Source organism: Mirounga angustirostris, unplaced genomic scaffold (genome assembly GCF_029215605.1).
Source record: "Mirounga angustirostris isolate CCGP_5_RB_7025 unplaced genomic scaffold, mMirAng1.0.hap1 SCAF_7, whole genome shotgun sequence".
Taxonomy (NCBI): domain Eukaryota; kingdom Metazoa; phylum Chordata; class Mammalia; order Carnivora; family Phocidae; genus Mirounga; species Mirounga angustirostris.
The window spans coordinates 81,876,703-81,897,587 of record NW_026991715.1 but is presented as its reverse complement, the minus strand read 5'-3'; the positions used below and the strand labels follow the sequence as shown (position 1 = coordinate 81,897,587).

Sequence of the window (20,885 nt, the reverse complement as noted above, 5' to 3'; positions counted from 1 at the left end):
ATTTACACCCTCGTTTCCCGATAACTTGTTCTTTCACAGCAGATCTGAGGTCTACTTCACCCCTTTCACTCCAGGGAGCCCTCGATGTGCCGCACTTGGTTGCGTGTCATTGTTGATAGTGTAAGCTGAGGAACCTGCTCTGGGAATGCACGTTCTGTGAGCACAACGCCATGTGATTTTGTTGCACAGTGTTCCTGACTATTGTATGGTTTTGACAGGATAATTGTAAAGGCTTGTTCCCCACTGTGAATATTTTAAACTCCCAGCACAGTCGAGTTCCATTCTGTTGGAAGGCTCAGCACACAAAGAGAAACAGATTTCATGATAACAGTGAATATTGTCTTTATGATGAGAAATGATATCATCAAATTACTACTATCAATTTACTGCTCATAGGGACTATGAACCCTTATGTTACCCTCCAATTGTCTATTTTGTTTATATGCTTTCCTTTTTATATCATTCCTCAATAGATTATTATGTCATAAGGCTTAGCCACATTTTATGGATTATCTTTATAGCATCTAAAATGCTCAGCTTCCAAGGATAATGTCATATATCTCACAATGTGCATTTGTAAAGGTACAATGCTAAGGCATATGCTAACATATTGGCAACTGTGCGTGCTACCACAAACTGCTGGGACTAGCTTGCACTTCCCCCTGTACTTTGTCCTGTCTCAGTTATTTATGGCTAGTTCAGCACATCTTTAGTCTACCATCTGCTTAGTATCCCAGTTACAGAGCTCAGATTATTTTAATTAGACTTCTCATAGGTGATTCACTAGTTGCTTCAACAGTCAAAAATAATGCCAGAGCTAAACTGTGACAGATTTTGCCAACTTTGGTCCTCCGTGACTGTTGCTTCTTTTTTTCTGCTGCTTTTTAAAATAGAACATGTTTCTCCATTAAAGATAAATATGATCCCACTTCCATTCCTGGCAATATAGTATTCTGTCCTTTTTGTTGGATTATAATCATTATGTTATAAACTGTGCAAAATGACTAATGCTAAATAGCTATTCCCTGCCAACGATTTAAAGTCATGGATATGCTGAAAACAAACTGAAGCTTGTAGATTTTTCCACAAAAAAATATGCAAACTCAACATGAACTGCATTCATGTGTAAACCACAGGAGAGTTATAATCTTTATTTTAAATTTATGTGCACTACTTCTTATTTAAAATCAACTAATTAACATGGCCATACTTAAAAACAAAAGCAGATATTTATGTTGGCTAGATCTCTGAGTTGTTAATTATAGTATTAGTGGAATTAATAGGGACCCGGAAGAGAAAAGTGGTGAGGGACAAGCAAAAATTAGAGGATTTAAACTAGATTATGCCACCAGTTGCAACAGGAGCTGTGTAAGATAGGAATATTTCAACCTGTGGTATTTTTTTCTTTCTTTCCTTTTTAATCAAGGTAGAATCCACAGAACATAAAATTAATTCTTTTAAAGTTTACAATTAAGTGGCATTTAGTACATTCACAACCTTGCACCATCTTTTCCATCTAGTTCTAAAACATTTTAGTATCCACAAAAGAGTGCCCATACCCTTGAAGCAAGATATCATGCTTATCTTCCAACAGCTCTGGCAATCCTGAATCCATTTTCTTCCTCTTTGGATTTACTTATTCTCGATATTTTACACAAATAGAATCATAGCATATGTAATCTTGGGTGTCTGGTGTTTTTCATTTAGCATAATGCTTTCAAGGGTCATCTTTATCCGCATTGTAATATGCATCAGTATTTTTTCCATTTTTATGGCTGAGTAATATTCCACTGTACAGATACACTTCGGTTCGTTTACCTATTCATCCGTAAAGGGACATTTGTTCTACCTTTTGGCTATGAATATATACGTTGCTATGAATGTATGTGTATAAGTTTGTTTGAATACCTGTTTTCAGTTCTTTTGTGTATATTTCCAGGACTGGAATTGATGGGTTATATGGTAATTCTATGTTTAACCTTTTGAGGAATCAGAGTACTTCATTTTTTAAAATTCATTTATAAAACACACATTGTAATTCACAAGTCACTTTCACATATTTTATCTCAATCACCATAAAGATCAAAAGGCAGATATAGTTATCCATAACTTATAGAAACTAAGTCTTAAGTCCTAAATAATTTAAGTAACATGGTGTTCAAAAATTTTAGCATGCTTACTTCCAATGTTGACTCTATAATTCTGTTATTTTAATATTTTAGGTGATCCACAAGATATATCTGGCATATCTCCTTTTAAACGTACACAGTAGCATCTCTAAGTTGTCTAGTCATAGCTCCATCAGCCCATCTCTTACTGCTGTTTCCTATAATTTGGAAAAAAGGGAAAGGGCACCTAATGTCTTCAGTCACCAATCTGTCTGGCTCACCCTTGGAGAACTTTCCACTTTGTAAACTTCTGACTCTTGCCGTGCTTTTTAAAATTTGTTTAATCTCAACCCATAAATTATGATTAGATATTATGATTAAATTGGATAATGGGACAAAGGAAGGAGGTGGGACGGCTTAGATTATCCAAGTGATAAGAACTAGAATGCATTGAATCAATGGAAAACTAAAATTTTGAAACCTCTCTATTAAGACAAGATTTGTGGCAAGTTACATTTAGACATGTGAGTACTGAAAAGGGTGAGGATATAAAATGTGTGGCACAAAAACATGACCGAATAGAAAGTGTGAAGGGACACAGGGCAGATAATTCCTATAGCTGGCATGGTTTCTGTGTTTCCCTGTTTTTAACTCAAGTCATTTTCTGCTCTAACTGGATTTTTGGTCCATCTCCCTGCTAAACACGTCACATTTCAGTTCCCCTCTGAGCCTTTAGGGGAGATTGAAAGTAGCAGTTAAAGTTGGTTATGCCCAATAGTCAAGGCAAATTTTGTTTACAAGATCTCCCTGTTATAGTGTTTGTACTGTCTAAATAACAGGTAATAAAATCTATCAGCTGGAAACCTCCCCTTGTTGTAAATGAACAGACTATTTTAATCAGAACTTACTGCTGAACAGCCTTTCAAGGGCAATCCAGCTTTAATATTAAGAAAGCCATCCAAAACCTTCAGATATAACCCATCTGTAAGTATTTATTGAATTGATGATCATGCACTCAGAACTCTGGTAGGCTGGCTGTATAATGGATAAAAAATTTAAAGTCCATGTTTCTGGGAAATCAAAATCTATTTGTGGGGATAAGTTAACCCAAATTTTTAAAATGGGGAAATATTATTTTATGGTTTTATAATAAGAGATAAATTTGGAGGAAGTGATTTAGGCCTAGATACTCAAATACAGTTTCAATGAATAGCTAGACCTTGAATCGAGCCTCAGAAAGTTTTAAAAATGTGAAATTATTGAGGAGCTGGTAAAGACAATGTGGATAACAGAGAAAGAGATAGTTGGGATTCATGTGAGTTAACAGTTGGAAATAAAAATGTTTGGGAATGTAGGAAACAAGTTTAAAGAAGGCTTTGCAAGATATATAGAGTAGTTGACTCACTGAGCAAGTCATTGTAGCTTAACCAACTGAGAATAAAATGAGATAGATTTTGCATATGCTGGTGATGAACACAGTTACAAAATTGTTCGGAAGAGATAACCAGGAAGCGCTGAGATTATAACTTGCTGTAATCTAAGGGTAAAGAGATGAGAATCTAAATGAGGCAGTGGGAATAAAATGGAATACAAAGGGAAAGAAAGATACGGATGACATTTAATATGAGTGATATCCTCCTTAGCTCTTTTCTATTCTTGACCTTATTAACTGGTTTGTATGAGGATACATATTTCCATAGCAGAAATGAGGAAATTGAGAGGTTTTATGCTTTGCAAAGAAGTAGGATGTAGAAGTGAGATTTTTACCTTGATCTATTTTACTCCAAGTTACATGCTATTTCCTTCTGGGAGACTGAAAGTAGCTTTTCTTTCTATCACTTACAGGAAAGCCAAACCATAAAATGAGGCTTGCACACTGATGATACCAGTGTTTGTCACTATAATTGTAACTTCCTATCTAATCCAGGGAGGTACCATCTGTCACGTGTGTGTGTATCACAGACAACAGCCATAATTAAATTAACACAACTACATATTAACTTTGAAGCTGATAATGGCACTCCAGGTAATCTGCTTTCTCTCTTTACATCGTACAATGTCTCCAACCTCCTATCATTACCATCTTGCTTTTGTTGCCTTACAGAGAGTGGCCCCATTTTTTCACCAAGTGGAATGTCTCAGTTTGTTTCCTATAGTTAAGACTCTCCCATGGTTTTTCTCCCTCTCTAATGACTTCCCATTCAGCTTTCCCTCCCTTCCCCAATGGTCGTCTGTCCTGTTTCTTATATTCCACATGAGTGTAACCATATGATAATTGTCTTTCTCTGACTGACTTATTTCGCTCAGTTCTATCTATGTCGATGTAAATGGTAAGTATTCATCCAAAACTTTCATTTCTATCCAGAGTCACCTCTCTTCCATTTCAATATCTCTTCTTCCCATTCAGTCTTCTAAAAATATTTCCTCCAAGTCAGCCTGACTCCCAATGCATATTATTGTACTACAGTTTTATAACAGTATTAGTGATTTTTTAAAGGCCTCTGTTCTTAGAATACCCATATACTCTTGCCTTTTTCTTGTAACAACTTAAAATATCTCTTTGAGGGAAAGACAGTATGCAAATGTCAAATGCTTTATGCAGTAATTTGAGATTAAATGAGGGGAAAAAAAGCCTCTAGCAGTATTGAACATCATTTGAAAAAACAAAACAAAACACATGTTTAACTAGCTCAAGCAATTTGTTTTCTTTAATTTTTTTCTTTGAGATCTTTTCTCCTCATATTAAACTATTCTGATAGACTCCAGCAATGAGAAGAAAAGAAAGATGTTAAGTGCTATAGCCAATAGGATCTCCCCATTGTGGAAATGATTTTTGCTTTCAAGAATCAATACTAAAAATGTTCTTGTGAAAACCCTATGTTATAGCTGTCACAAAGATGGTTTTCTCCATTTTGCATTCTGTTTGTTCAGATTTTTTCAATGCTGTTCTAGTTGAAAGCTTGATATAATAGAGTTGCTTGTCATATAAAATCCGAGTGTAGAGCTAGAGAAAAACTAATTTTGTAGAAAAGCATCCTGAAAAGGTATACATTACTTAAATGAATATAGAAATAGTGTAAGAAATTAATGCCTTTTTATCAGATATTTAAATCATATCCTATATATTTTAAAGTTCAGAGTTCATTACCTAAAGTATTACCACTACTTTCTTTCAGATTATAATAACATTAGAATAAATTATAGTCATAGAATCTCAAGACCTAAAGGCCAATAAAAGTGAGATATAGAAGAATTTTTTCAGAGTTGAATTTCATTGCTTTCTTGAGAGACACCATTAGTCAGAGTGATGCCATTTGAGAATCCTTATTAACTTCACAAAAATTATCAGAAAAAAAGGAATCATGCCAAATGGAAATGAATAAAAGATTTATATAAATTATTTTGGGTTCTATTGTTGTTTTTAGGACTTAAGAGCAATCTTAGTCATTTTTCTCCATTGTACAGCCTCACCTATTGCCTTCCAGCCAAAAAGCTTCATACACACTATTGCTTCCACAAGAAATGTTTTTAGTTTGACTTTTACTATTGCTTCAGACACCTGCTACTTCCTCCTTAGAGATGTTCTCACTCATTCTCCAGATTATTATTTGTCAATAGTTTTGTGCTCTGCTAGGCTATTAAACCATTGAGGACCAAGAGACTAAAAGTCAGCTTCAGTGCCATATCGAACACACAGTACGTTTTCTTTTTTTTAAGATTTTATTTATTTATTTGAGAGAGAGAGAGAATGAGAGTGAGAACACGAGAGGGGGTAGGGTCAGAGGGAGAAGCAGACTCCCTGCTGAGCAGGGAGCCCAATGTGGGACTCGATCCCAGGACTCCAGGATCATGACCTGAGCCAAAGGCAGTTGCTTAACCAACTGAGCCACCCAGGCGCCCACACACAGTACATTTTCAATAAATATTTGTTGAGTGAATTTAGGATATAACCAGCATATCACCATCATCATCATTGTCATCACCATTATGATCAGCAGCAGCATTATTTGGCTTCATCTTGTCCCTCTAATTATTCATGAATGGAAGGCTGTGGCTATCAATGCCCCATTTTTACCAATTTATATTAAAAATAGAGATCTTTTCGGGGCACCTGGGTGGCTCAGTCAATTAAATGTCTGCCTTTGGCTCAGGTCATGATCCCAGGGTCCTGGGATTGAGCCCCGCGTTGGGCTCCCTGCTCATCGGGGAGTCTGCTTCTCCCTCTCCCTGCCCCCGCACTCCTGTTCTCTCTCGTGATCTCTCTCTCTCTCAAATAAATAAAAATCTTTAAAAAAAAAAGAACAGAGATTTTTTTGTATTTGGCATCTGAAGTGGGCCAATGGAGGTGCCTTCATAGGTACCTTTCCCATGACCATCTTAATGTTCTTAACTTTTACAATCACAATTAAATGTGTTTTGTTTTTAAAGACAGTACAAGCATTGAATATTGAATCTTCTAAGGGACACTGTTTCTAGATTGTCTGATCAATTTGTTTTATTATATTTTCCTATACAACAAGCCTGCATTTTTCCCTTCTCAGCATATATCTGCTTTCTCATTAGAATATGAGACCAGTGGGGCACCTGGCTGGCTCAGTCAGTAGTGCATGCAACTCCTGATCCCAGGATCCTGAGTTCAAGCCCCATGCTGGGCATAGAGCTTACTTGAAAAAAGGAAGAAAGAAGAAGAAGAAAAAAGAAAAAGAAAAGGAAGAAGAAGGAGGAGGAGGAGGAGGAGGGGAAGGAGAAGAGGAAAAGAAAGAAAGAAAGAAAGAAAGAAAGGAAAGAAAGAAAGAAAGAAAGAAAGAAAGAAAGAAAGAAAGAAAGAAAGAAAGAGAGGCGAGTGAGATTTTCAACCCATGTCTGTCATTCTTATCAAGGCCTACCATGAGACGAAAAAAACAGGGACTTGGTAACAGTGGAAACAATGAATAGTTTTTCTTTCATACAAAACAGAGGGAATGGGGTCAAAAAGACCTGCTTGGGAAAATTTTTAAATATGCAGAGGATGCCATTTAGATCAGTCATCAAGCAGACATGCCTGCAAGAGGAAAGGCCAAGGACGTATTGAAGTGATTATCATGGAAGAAATGGCATTAGGTTACTCTTGAAACTGTAGCCAAAGGTTTAAAGAGTTTGGGCCCTGAGGGTTCAGGAGTCTCCTTAGCACAGGTCAACGTAGAGGAGATTATTCTTTCATTCTATCATTCAGCAACTCTTTATTGACCATCTATCATTAATCAGGTGTGGTTCTATTTGTGGGATACAACTAATCTTTACTGGTATAAGGATATAGGCTGATCAAATATTCAATGCACAAGCCACTAAATACTACAAATTATAGTCATGAGCAACCCACTCACCTTCCAAAAAAGATGCTGCTCTGGCTTGAATTCCTCATTTGGCCCACCCTGCACTGTTCTATTGAAGATGACATGAAAGCTACACCTTGTGGGTCAGGGGCTTCCTCTTACTTAGCTTTCTATTCTCAGAGCTAAACACAAAGCTTGGCACACAAAAGGAGCTCAGTAAATGGGACATCATAAGAAATGAATTTTTCTAGCCCAGTTCAGTTGGTTTCTGTGTGACCTTGAAGAAATCACATCACTTTTTAGCCTCAGTTTCTCCATCTAACAGGTGGGAGTATGTCTATTTCATAGTGTTTTTTTTTTCTTTTGAGGAATAAATAAATAAATAATAAATAAAGGAAGTCACTTAGTATAATTCTTGGAGTACAGTAAGCACACAGAAAGAATGAACTATTATTAGTAATAATTTTATTGCTACTTTCATAATTATTAATAGTTCTTATGTCAAAGGATGCCTTTGAAGATAAAATTAAACTGTGAAAGTGATTCTTTTTTAACTCTAAATAATGATTGATTAAGAGGCAGGTTGACTCATGAATCACTCTTTAAGAATCTTTGCTTTGAAACATGTTGTTGGTACTTTAAAGGATAACATTCGATTGAATTCTTCCCATGGAATCTAAAACATCACTAGTAGTAAGTGAGGCCACTGAGCAGGCTCATTAATTCTGTCAGATGACTAAGGAACCATCTGGTGACTGCCACCTATAATTGACATGGCAGCAAATATAATCCACCATGATGATGGCCTCACAGGAGTTTCCAAGTTGATATATAATGTCTAATTTTAACTTGTATAGTAAAAAAATTAATCTCAACTTTTATCAATAGGTTTTTACAACTGGGGAAAAAAAAAAGATGGACCAGCAATAGCAGATGGCACCTTTTATCATCTGTAAAGAGAGGAGAAATAATGTTGGCTACATGCTGTTTAAGTACTTGTAGACCCTTTATGTAAATTTTGTCAGGATGGAAGCTGAGTCAATAACAATTTAATAAAATGTACAAAAATAGTAGTAACTACATTTTATATACCTTAATGTGTGCCAGGCACACTATAAATCATTTAAACTATATTACATTGTTTAACTATTTAGGCAACATTAGTCACCATAAATTATCATCTATGTTACGCAGATAAAGAAACTAAGAACTTTTGGCAAGTTTGGGAAGGGGACTCCTCAAGGTCAAACACATGGTTAGTAAATGGTGGATAAGATATTAAAAAAAAAAAAAGGTATCAGTGATGTTCAAATCTCAGATCTTAATTATAACCCTGCATTAGCTCAAAATAGTAACTATACCTAAATATATGTTATTAAAAGACTACTTATAAGTAATCATTGAATTTCTTTTATTTTTAAGAAATAACGTTCTTAAAAATCTTGAGATATATTAACCTACATAATGGCTATATAATCAACATATACCCTCTTTAATTTGTGACTTCACTGATTTGTCAAACTTATCTGGTTTTCAATGTATTTTAGTCATTTATTGTCAAACTTTCTAACAAGATCAAACTCATGAAAACAACACGACAGTTCTGACAGGCATCTGTTTACTTCTCAGTTTGTTTCCTTGTTCTGATTCACTGGTCTGAAGAATTCTGGATTTAAGTAGCAAAGAGGGCAAATGTGAACAGCACACTAAACTCTCCATCTTATTAGAACTCTTAATATTACATACCCTCAGTGGCACTTTCTGGATGTAAATTAAAGTATTCCAGAATCATTGTCTTTTAAGACTCATAATAAGGGAGAATGATCGTTACTCATGTTGAATATACGCAAGGGTAGATGAGCAATCAATGAGTTACCATCAGTGCACAATACTATCTCATTCATTAGTCCAATGAAATAGAGAAAAACAAAACAAAACAAAGGTAGCTGATGGAGAAAAGAGATCAATGTCAATTATGAAAAGTTATGTATGAGTAAAAGTACTGACTTTTATCAATTCAGAAGCATCTGAAAAGTAAGTTCATGTTTTCCACCATCACTATTTTTTTTTTACATATTCCCAACACAGTGACAGACTTTGATTAAAACAATAAAAATAACTGGATTTAAAGTTAAATGATTTTCACTCAACTTTTAAGAAGAAAAAATGGCATCAATATTGACTGGTACCATGGAATCTTATATAAAGAACGTTGGCGAGATGTTCCAGAATTAGAGCCCATCCACCATCACTTGCATTTCATATAACTAAGTGGGTTCTATGTCATGAAAGCTGATGCTTAGAAAGAGTAAGCTTAAATTTATTTTACTCTACTATATTTATGGAAATTAAAAGCTGGATAAGTCCTTGGAAATTCTCCTTCCATGTACAGATCAGGAAACTGAGGCTCTATAAGGTAAGATGATTTGCTTAAATTAATCGAGGTAATACCTCTTCTTAAGTTCAGGTATTCTACTTCCCATGCTACCATTTCCCAAATGGTGAACCCCCAAAAATTACCACACCAAGGGCTCTGAGAAGAAATGTTTCTAAGGAAATATAAATAAGGGTATTTAAATTCATGACTCGCATTTGAAATTACCATGCACTATATATATTAACTACATATTTTTATATGTAGTTTTTAATAGGTAAAATGTGTCCATAGTGTATCAAAAATATATAAAATCATATAACCATAAACATTTCCCTTTTATTCTTAACTCCATCTTCTTAGTTACTGACTTTCCCCTCCATGCCTGACCATAGGTGGTACTGCTGTTAGCTTCTTAGGTATTCTCTCAGAATGCCTTTATATAAGAGCAAATACGGACAGATATTTTTATTACAACGTTTTACACAATTGGTGGCACACAATTCAGATATTCTGTACTTTTCCCTTTTTCACTAAGCAATATGTATGACAGATTATATCAGTATACAAAGAGATTCCTCATTCTTTTGTATAGCTATGTTACTTTTTCTATCATGGAAGTACTGGGTAATTATGTTATTTCCAATCTTTTGCTAGTACATACAATGGACCATAAATAACTTCATATACATCATCATTTGGTACATGTGTATGCCTAGAATAAACATCTAGAAGTAGATTATCTGAATTAAATGTATATGCACTTGTGATTCTTATTATCCACAGAGGTTGTACTAATAATATAATGTGTGAAATTATCTGTCTTTCCACAGGTACAGAATTGACACAATTTAGAAATTTCTAATAATGTCATTTTTTTTAAAGAATTTATTCATTTATTTGAGAGAAAGAGACGGAGATAGCGAGAGAGAGCATGAGCTGTGAGGAGAGGTAAAAAGCAGGCTCCGTGCTGAGCAGGCAGCCCGATGTGGGGCTCAATCCCAGCATTTGGGATTGAGCTGAAGGCAGACGCTTAACTGACTGAGGTATCCAGGTGCCCATCCCATAATCATGTCATTTTTTTAAAAAGGTATTTGAGCATTATTCCAATATGCTTTTCTCTTATTAGAGTTAAGTTTAAGCAACCCCATATGTTTAAGAGTCATTTTGCTTTCCTTTTCTGTAAACTTACTAGTTAAATGTTACACTATTTCCAATTATTTTGTTATAATTTGTAGTAGCTCTTTACATATTAGAGAGAATGGTACTTTGTATTTGATAGTAAATGAAATACTTTTCATAGTTTGTTATTTTTTTTTTTAAAGATTTTATTTATTTATTTGACAGAGAGAGAGCACAAGCAGGGGGAGTGGGAGAGGGAGAAGCAGACTCCCCGCTGAGCAGGAAGCCCGATGTGGGATCCGATCCCAGGATCCTGGGATCATGACCTGAGCTAAAGGCAGACGCTTAATGACTGAGCCACCCAGGCGCCCCATAGTTTGTTATGTTTTGAATTTGCTAATAAATTTTTGTTATATGAACTTTTAAAATGTGGTCATACTTATCATTTTTTAAATAGATGTGGGATTTAGAAACATAGAAAGTACTTCCTTATTAGATTAAGTCCTTGATCCATTCATAATTTGCCTTGGCCTAAAGTGTGAACCATATATTTATCTTGCTTTTTGTTACTTTTTTTGTCTAGATGTCTATCCTCAATTTTTTTTGGCCATATGTCTATCCTCAATTTCTTTCATTGATCTTTCATATAAATTTCTAATAATTAAACAGTGTGGTACTAACACAGGCTTACAGAAGCCAATGAAACAAAATAAAGACCATGAATAAACCCGGTCACGTAAGTTTGCATATTATTAACATGGCAACTCAGATGAGTAGGAAAAAAATGGCCTATTTACTATATTGTGACAAATACAAATACAGCAAATTCCAAATATTTGGAATTTTCCAAGTACACAATTTAGTCACCCTCAAATTTGATAGATTTAACAACTAGTTTACTTTTTTCTAAGTTTTTTTTTTTTAATTGTGTTGACTAGTACCTAAATACTTAATAATAGCAATGAGAGTGGGCATTTATCATTCTTTTTTTTATAGTAATAGACATGTCTCCAGATGATTCCCCATCAAGCATGATGGTGGCTTTGGGGTTGGGATTGATGTATTTTATAAAGTGAAAGAAGTATCTGTAGAACCATATTTTGCTCATTGTTTTTGTCCAAAATGTTGTTAAATTTTCAGTTACTATAGAAAATTATCTGTGATTTTTCTTATAAATATTAGTATTTTAGATTATACTTATATTGAAACATTCTTCAATTTTTGGAAAAAGTAACACCTATTCATGAAAACTACATTTTTAACAAACTGTCAGTTTCTGTATATTATTACATTAAGAGTTTTCACATAACTAACCATAAATAAAATTGCTCTCTAATTATTTTTTTGATACAGTTATCATCAGGTATTTGTATTCAGGTTATACTCATTTTTATAGGATTTAGAAATATATCTTCTCTGTGATAGTTTAACTGTTTTGAGTAAGCTTTCAGTTGATATAGAAACTCAATTTGCTACAATACTGTCTTTTTTGTTTTCTAATTAATAGATGTTTACTGTAACTTAATTGGCAACTAGAATGCTTGAGCTTTTCAAAGTTCAAACCTATTTTGAAAGCATGGAATTTATCTTTCTAAGTGGTATTATGAGAATATTCATGAGAACTCATTCTCTTTTACACATACTGTAAGTTAATTGAAGAAGGGGATGGGAGAAAAATATGGATTCACTTACTATTCATCATGATAGACAGCAAAGGAAGAGGGAGTTTACAAATTGAATGATAACATAAAAGAAAATAGTTCTGTACTTCATCTCTGAAAACACTGAGTAGATATTTTTATCAAGTGTGTTGATCAGTGTGTTGAAAGTAAACTTATCATTAAAAAAAAAATTCCAGTTTTTTTTCCTTCAAGTTTTAACCAATCAGTGCACAAGTATATATGTCATGTATGTCCCCTGCAGTTTGGGAACACAGTGAATTACTGACTTACTTCTCATGAGAAATTCATCACAGGCTGGCTAGCTGCTTTCACAGAGCATTCAGATCAGCCTTCCCTCTATGGTTTCATCAAAGAATGAGTATGTTTCCTAGCTCTTCAGAAAGAGCTAGTATGGAATCTTCTTAGGAACAGAATAAGATGAGAGAAGCAAAAAGCATACTCCCTTTCTCTGTCTTCAGTCTTTCTGTATATGAGGGAAATGTGTGGCCTCAATTTCAAATATGTTCAGAGATTTGAGTAATAACTCACTATGTAGAAATTTTAATTTCTGGGTTGACACTCTGTTTTACCCGAGAATGATCAAAAATTTGGAAGCTGCACAAATTTTAATCCCAAAAGAGGGAAGTACTAGTTTCAACTAGCAAATTTAGAGGGAAAGTGAGTTTTATGCTACTAAAAGAGACAGTGGATTATATGATTATACCCATGGATCCCAACTGTTTAATTTCCTGCTTACAATGTTTGACATCTTGCACAATTTTGTCCGTTTATCAGAAGCTGGACATTCAAAAACAAAATAAACAAAATAAACATATAAACAAACAAAAACACCACATTTCATATATATGATGCTGTTTTTTACATCACTGACGGGAATTTATTCTCCCATTAAGTAAGACCATCGCACTCTGAATTGTCTATTGACAAACAAACACAAACCATTTAATATAAATATACGTAAGTTTGACTTTTGGGTTTTACAAGTAGTCCTTCTAGAAGCAATTGACTAATATTTCCCTAGACATCAATCTCAAAGTGTCCAAGTACTAGTAAATGCTATTGAATAATGTGTTCTTGCCCTCGAAATAGATTAATTTCCTGAACATGGTGTGGCAAATACCAATTTTGGGGCTACAAGAGATTATTGGTACTCTACACAGATTTAACTTCTTCAAATACAATCTTTATCAAGAAAGGGATGAAAATAACTATATACTTTATAGGATATAATGCTTATAAATCAGAATATAGGGGCTCCTGGGTGGCTCAGTCATTAAGCGTGTGCCTTCGGCTCAGGTCGTGATCCCAGGGTCCTGGGATTGAGCCCCGCATCAGGCTTCCCGCTCAGGGGAGAGCCTGCTCCTCCTTCTCCCACTCCCCCTGCTTGTGTTCCCTCTCTTGCTGTGTCTCTCTCTGTCAAATAAATAAATAAAATCTTTAAAATAAAATAAAATAAAATAAAATAAAATAAAAAATCAGAATATACTTTAGCTATTCCTATATAAAGCATGCTTTGGTAATGATGAATGAAAATCTCTGTTCTGTGTTATTTTATGGAGGTGCTTCTGGCCACACAAGTATCCAAGAATGAGAAAACACATCTAACTCACTGGATCTTTTGGCAAGGAAGACAGTGATCATTTTGCAGGGGTGGGGAATAAGATGACTCAGCTGGTATAGCCATAATGACTGAACACTTAGAGTTTAGCAGACAACTGATACCAATGAAAATGCTATTGTTACAATGCACAGCAAACACCTATATTGAAAATTTTGTTGATGGAGGTTTAGATCGAGCTGTTTCCCAACTTGTTTCATTTTTTTTTTTTTTTTAGATTTTATTTATTTATTTGACAGAGAGATAGAGAGCACAAGTAGGCAGAGTGGCAGGCAGAGGGAGAGGGAGATGCAGGCTCTCCGCTGAGCAGGGAGCCGGACGCGGGGCTCGATCCCGGGACCCCAGGATCACAATCCAAGCCGAAGGCAGCTGCTTAACCGACTGAGCCACCCAGGCGCCCCCCAACTTGTTTCATTTTAAAAAGATCAATAGTTTTGTTAAATCTAACACCAGATAGAGCAGGATATATAATCCCATCTATAATCATAGATGAGATTTTTTAATATTTTAAAACAATGAAGCAAGGAATACTCTTATTCATGCTATCATAGGGTAACCCATTCCACACATTTGTAAAGTACTCTCAATATTACCAATCAGCATTTAATGGACATACTATCTGACTCAGAAAATGTACTACTTAGAATATATACTGTAGGTGCAATCTCACATATTCATGCAAAGGAAGCTTAAGAATATCAATGCCAGCATTTTTATAAGAACAAAAGATTAGAAAAACCTAGATGTCATTTAGTAAAGCTGAATAAATTATGGCAATTGATAGAAGAGAATACTATAATGTAGCCATGGGGGGGGAGAAAAGAGACAGCTCGCTATGTAGTGTTACAGGACAAACTTTAGATGTTTCATTGAACCAAAATAAGGAGGAGAAAACTGAATTTAATATAGCACCATTTGTATGAAAATGACAAAACGGGATTGATACAGACTTATCCCTATATAAGTATAGAATAGCCTCTCTCTGCAAGGAATCCCAAAGAGCTGTACTGTGGTCAGAGTAACTCAGAGACTGGGAAAGAACTGGGAAGAAAGGGAGGGACAGGAAGCAAGAAAGTGAGTGGAACACTTTCTGGAGCGAACTTCCATTCTGGTGAGAACAGAGATGGTGGTCCTCTGGGTAAACACCCAGAGAAGAGAGTCTTTAGTCAAGCGTCTAGTTTTTGTTTAAAAAAATAGACATACATTACATACAGCCTTACATAGACATACATTCAGACTGATTACCTTCTCTTTTCAGCAGTATTGAAGTAAAAATGTGAACTCTCAGCTATCTTTTGTATTAAGAAGAAAAAGGAAAACTGGCCAGTTTTTTTTTTTTTCAACAGAGTTCTTTATCTATGTTCACTGCAATCTTGTCTTTTCTCACTTTGACAGAACACACATCTGGTACCTCGTGTGGTGCTTATTCACCAACAGAAGTTCAGAAGAGAACTGGTTTATGGTTGGCACTGACACTGAACCCATCCTGAGGGCTCAACATGACAATTAAAGTTAATGTTCTCTGATTATTCTTTTGTCTCCTGAAAGTTGACTAGATTGATATTTAAAGAAAATTAGTTTCTCAAGGGTGATGCATTAACCACCAGGATAATGATGATAAATGCAATTTTCTAAGGTTATTGAATTTGTCACTAGAGTGAGGGGGTGGTTCTCACCCTGTTATGTGTGTGTAGTGAGAGAGCTAGTGAGGAATGAATGAGTGTGTATGTGTGTGGGGGGGACCTGGTTTGTTGTTGTTCTTAACTTCCCCTCCCCTCCCCCTCCCCCTTTCCCTGATATGGCTGCGGTGGCTGCTCCCTGGGCCATATGAAATGAGTGACAACAATGACATGGAGACGGAAAGCTATGAAGAGCAACCTAGGTTTTAATCTGCAGCTGACAAACAGGCTCATCATAATGCACTGGAACAAAAATGTAGCAACTACATCAAAGACAGCTTTCAGAGTTTGTGGGACTCTGTTCCATCACTCCAAAGGACAGCAGGCACCATGGGCCCAAACCCTAGACAAAGCCACAGAATATATCCAGTATATGCAAAGGAAAAACTACACACACCAGCAAGATACTGAAGACCTCAAGGAGCAGAATGCTCTTCTGGAGCAGCAAGTCCGTGCACTGGAAAAGGCAAGATCAAGTGTCCAACTGCAGACCAACTACCCCTCCTCAGACAATAGCCTCTAAACCAATGCCAAGGGCAGCACCATCTCTGCCTTTAATGGAGGCTCACACTGCAGTTTGGAGTCAGAGCCCGAAAGGCCCCAAAGCAACAAGAAGCTCCAGATGGGGATGCCGGCAATACAAACTGTCCGTGTCCTCCATCGACTCACCCTACTTTCGGTTTATGCTCAGAACCCTCAGAAACATTTAAGGGACTCTTTTTTTCCCCTCTCTCTCCCTTTGTATTTTTAATTTTATTTTTACATCGAAGCTCCTGGCCAACAGCTCTCATTTTCCTTCCCCATTTCCACCATTTTTTTTCAACGTTTGCCTTCAGGGACTCCTTGTTACTGTCAGGAATTTTTAAGCCCAAACACCCTAACTTGGCAGCTTTTTCTGTGGAAGACAGACAACTGGCTAGACCTCTCCGCACACTGTCCTGAGCACCCACCAGCTCCTCCAGCCCCGCTGGGCACATGCCCGGAGGACTCCTGCCCCTTCCGTCTTTCCTCCCAGGCCACCCTCACCTCTGTTCGATAGACTTTGAAAATCTGTGGACTGCTCTACTTTAAGAAGGTGACCGCTTTGAAGTAATCAGAATTAATCCCACCTTCTTTTTAATGATTTTTGTTTTCCTAAAAAGCTATTTATCAGTCCTATTGAAGGACCAGATCCTTGAAAAATTTTGTGGTGTAAAAACAAGTGGGGACAGATTTGCAGCACAGAGACTCTGGCCTGTTTCACTTGTGCTTCTCTCAGCCAGTCTTAGGGAGGGCTGCATGACACGTGTGGTGTGGAGGGGGGACAGTGGGCAGCAGTAAAGTGGTAGCTGCCAGGGGTGGGGTGGTGGTGTGGTAGTGGGTGGGATAAGAAGGAAGGATCCAGTCAGGTAGAGGATTGTATTGACAGCCAGTGAGGATGCTTTGATACTTATTTCCTGCTACTGAGTCTGAGTGAACTGTCCCTTTTTCTGATGACATCGGTATTGCAAAGCCACAGATTCATAAAGTAGTGATCAAATCTTAAAAAAAAAACCAATTGTCACTAGGCATTGGTTCCTCTGATAACATCCAATATTGGAAAGCCCCTCTTTTTCAAAAGTTGTTTCCTTGCCATGCAAAGCTGATTGCATGACTGACCTAAACTTTGAAGTAGTTATTTGCTTCTATTTAGAGGTGGATGGATAGCTTAGATTCTTAGTATATCACTCATCAGTATTTTCTTCATTTTCTCCATGGATAGAACATAAATCTTTTCATTGGCCAGTTTTGCATTGATCTCTTCCTAATTCTTTGATCTACATCATCCATAGGTTTTTCTAAATTTTGGGAATGGCTAAATGTAATGTTTGTTGGATTTGGATGGACTGAATTTACCACCAGCATTCAGGGTAAGATGCTCAGGTTTAGCATACATGGCCTGGCCTATTTTTGTGGGTTTGCATTCTAATGACAGTTCAACTTTCAGATATTCCACACTGTTATTTTGGTCCACTAGGTTTATGTGGAACTGCTATGATGTTCCACCTATTCACTGCTGGTGGTAAGGATGGAGAAAGGTTTCTCCAGTTGTAGCCACTTGGTGTATCTTGGTGGAAGATTGTAGTCTCTGGTTTTCACAGATGACGAAACTTCCCTGGCTGGACGCTTATTATGGTAGGACAACTCCTGTCTTTTGGAAATGGAAACTGGTCCCCAGACTACTTGTTGTGTTGTGTTGTGATGTGATCTTCGTACAGGTTCGCCTACCCCACACTACCCCTTCCCCATCAGCCTCCCTGGTGTCTCTAGACCAGGTAAAGAAGTCTTAGGTCCAGGGCAGTAAGGAAAAGAGAGTCATATTGGTGGAACTCCAGAGCAGCCTCCCTTGCTGGTTCTACCAGCTCTAACTGGGTGCTTTAGGCACAGCTCCCATTAGTCCAGGAGAAGAATGGGCCTACTAGGAATGACTTCTGTTCCTGGTTTGGGTGTTGGGAAATGCCTGGTCTTGGTCATCTTCTTTTTTTGATAAGAGGATGTAAAACACTTTGGTACTCTGTTCCTCTCATCCCGGAATCCCAAACCAGTTTGCCGTTTTCCTAACAACTTTAAGAGATCTCCTTTTGTTGTCCCTTTCACTATTTCCAGGGTTTTTAGCTGGATTTAGAAGTGAGGATTGGGGAGAAATGGGTATCTGTCACATTGTGCTGCAACTGAGGTTTCAATAAGTGTTAAGCCACACAGTAAGTTTCATGGTTTCTTTCTATAGATGCTCCTGAGATTCCTCCCTTGAAATGTAATTGCATGGAGCATTAAAAATAAACTTCCAAAGATATTGGATATTATAGTATTATTAACACTCCTTGTCTATAAAAGACCATATTCTAGGAAAGTCTAGAAAATTGAAGGTTATAACCTGGTGAAGGTAAACACAGATAAGTGTGGAGCAGCCTCTCTGATTACTATCAAGAGAATGGCTATTGGGTTTCTTAGCTCCCATAAATTAAAATATACCTTTTTATCCTGAACCCCTGAGACAGTTTCCTGATCAGGTGAATAGTATTGGCCTCAATATTTACATCACTGTACTAAAGACAGAAACAGCCTATTTATATTGTTAATTGGACTTAGGTGATCTTTTAACTTTTATCTTTTAATCCTTTAAAAATCATAAATTATTTCTTACTATTTAACTCAAGTTCTCAATACCTTAATGAAAGAATAGTTCTCCTATCCAGACATTTTTTTCACCAAGTAGAATAGTCAATCAAGTAGGCAGTCAATTAATTACCAAAAGTGTTAATTTTATCATGAGCCCTATTCACAGATCTCTAAGGAAATTATCCAGTATAAAAGTAGGTGAAAGGTATGCCTTGTTTCAAAATGTTTACCCTGGGATGCCTGGGTGGCTCACTTGGTTAAGCGGCTGCCTTTGGCTCAAGTCATGGAATCAAGTCCCGCATCGGGCTCCTTGCTACGCGGGGAGCCTGCTTCTCCCTCTGCCCGCCACTTCCCCTGCTTGTGCTTACTCTCTGTCTCTCTCTCCCTCTCTTTCTGACAAATAAATAAAATCTTAAAAAAAATGTTTATCTTTGAGGCAGCTGAAAACATTTTACTATTTTGCAAATGAGCCAGGGTTCTTTTGTGTTGTTGGTCTTCAGTCAGCTTTTCATCCTCTCATTTTTACCTATTTCAAGCAGAAGGTGCTAGTATTATTTTATATAACACACCAGAAAGTTTAAGATAAATGTGACAGAGAGATGCAGAGGAGGCTGACACAGTTTCCAAAAGAAGAAACTATAAAGAAACTGGCTTCCATGTGGAGTTACTGAAATAACAAAAGATACTAGGTGTGAAAAAAAAAATACTGCAAGTGTGTCAAGAAAATTTTAGTACTTTTTTTTACACCTGAAACTAGACAATTATAAAACTGAATTTAGGAAACACCAATATTAAAAAGGAATTTTAAAAGTAGCCCTGTAAAATGGTCTAGATCAAATTTGGCAAATTTCATCTTATTCTCTTCATAATTATTAACTCAGTGCCTACCTAGTCTTTTCCCTTTAACTTCCCTATTTCTAGATAGCTTTAACCTGGCATATTGTATCATCATGACTAATTCTGTTCAAATGTTGAGCTCAGAACACTCCAGAAAAGGGGAAGTGAATTAGTATTTAATGATCATCTACTATGTACCAGAGATTGAACTCACTAGTTTATATCTCCTCCTCCTTTATTATTATTGTTCACACTTTACCATAACAATGACCCTCAGAGAGGTTAAATAGTTACTCTTTGACCTCACAACTCAAAGTAGAGAATTTCAGATGAAAATCTAGTTCTATTTCCAAGACCATGCTTTTTTCATTAAACCATACCACTTTCTATTATATTTGATCCTCAAATAACATCATTTAATTTCTTGTTCCTCAAAATTATTTTCTGGCCCTATTAACTGTTAAGTAATAAACAATTAAGTATTTATGGAATTCACCTGTTCATAAGCATTGTATATTCATGATAGAGTCTAAGATTAGTACACAGTTGTTTATTTCCATTTAGTTATTCACCTAACAAACATTTATTAAACACCTTTTAAATCACAGACATCATGTTGGGGACATAATAGGAAATCATATTAGCTCCATCCTACCATATTTCATTATGTACTATCAAAGGTAAATTTATCAACAAATAATGATATTAGTGAAGAAAGGCTCTAACTAAGAGATATAAGAAATGTTATTTGAGCACCACAAAAAGAAAAAAATAATTATTAATTCTCAGTATATAGATAAGATGTCATGGAGAAGGTGACACTTGGGTTGAGTTGTGAAAGATGAATATGCATAGAATATAGGGAAAGGGTGATCCAGGGAGATGGGGAAATACAAGCAAAGTCACTAGAAACTAAATCACATGATGTATTCCAGATACAGCAAATGACTTGTTGCTCCTAGGGCTGGAAAAGCATTAGAGAATGTGAAAGGGAAGAGACTGGAGAGATAAATTG

The 20,885-nt window shown here is 36.2% G+C and overlaps 1 pseudogene; it reads left to right on the top strand.

Moving 5' to 3' along the window:
* The first annotated feature begins 16,048 nt into the window (after positions 1-16,048).
* On the top strand, positions 16,049-18,204 carry LOC123835367 (protein max-like; annotated as a pseudogene).
* Positions 18,205-20,885: the final 2,681 nt, after the last annotated feature.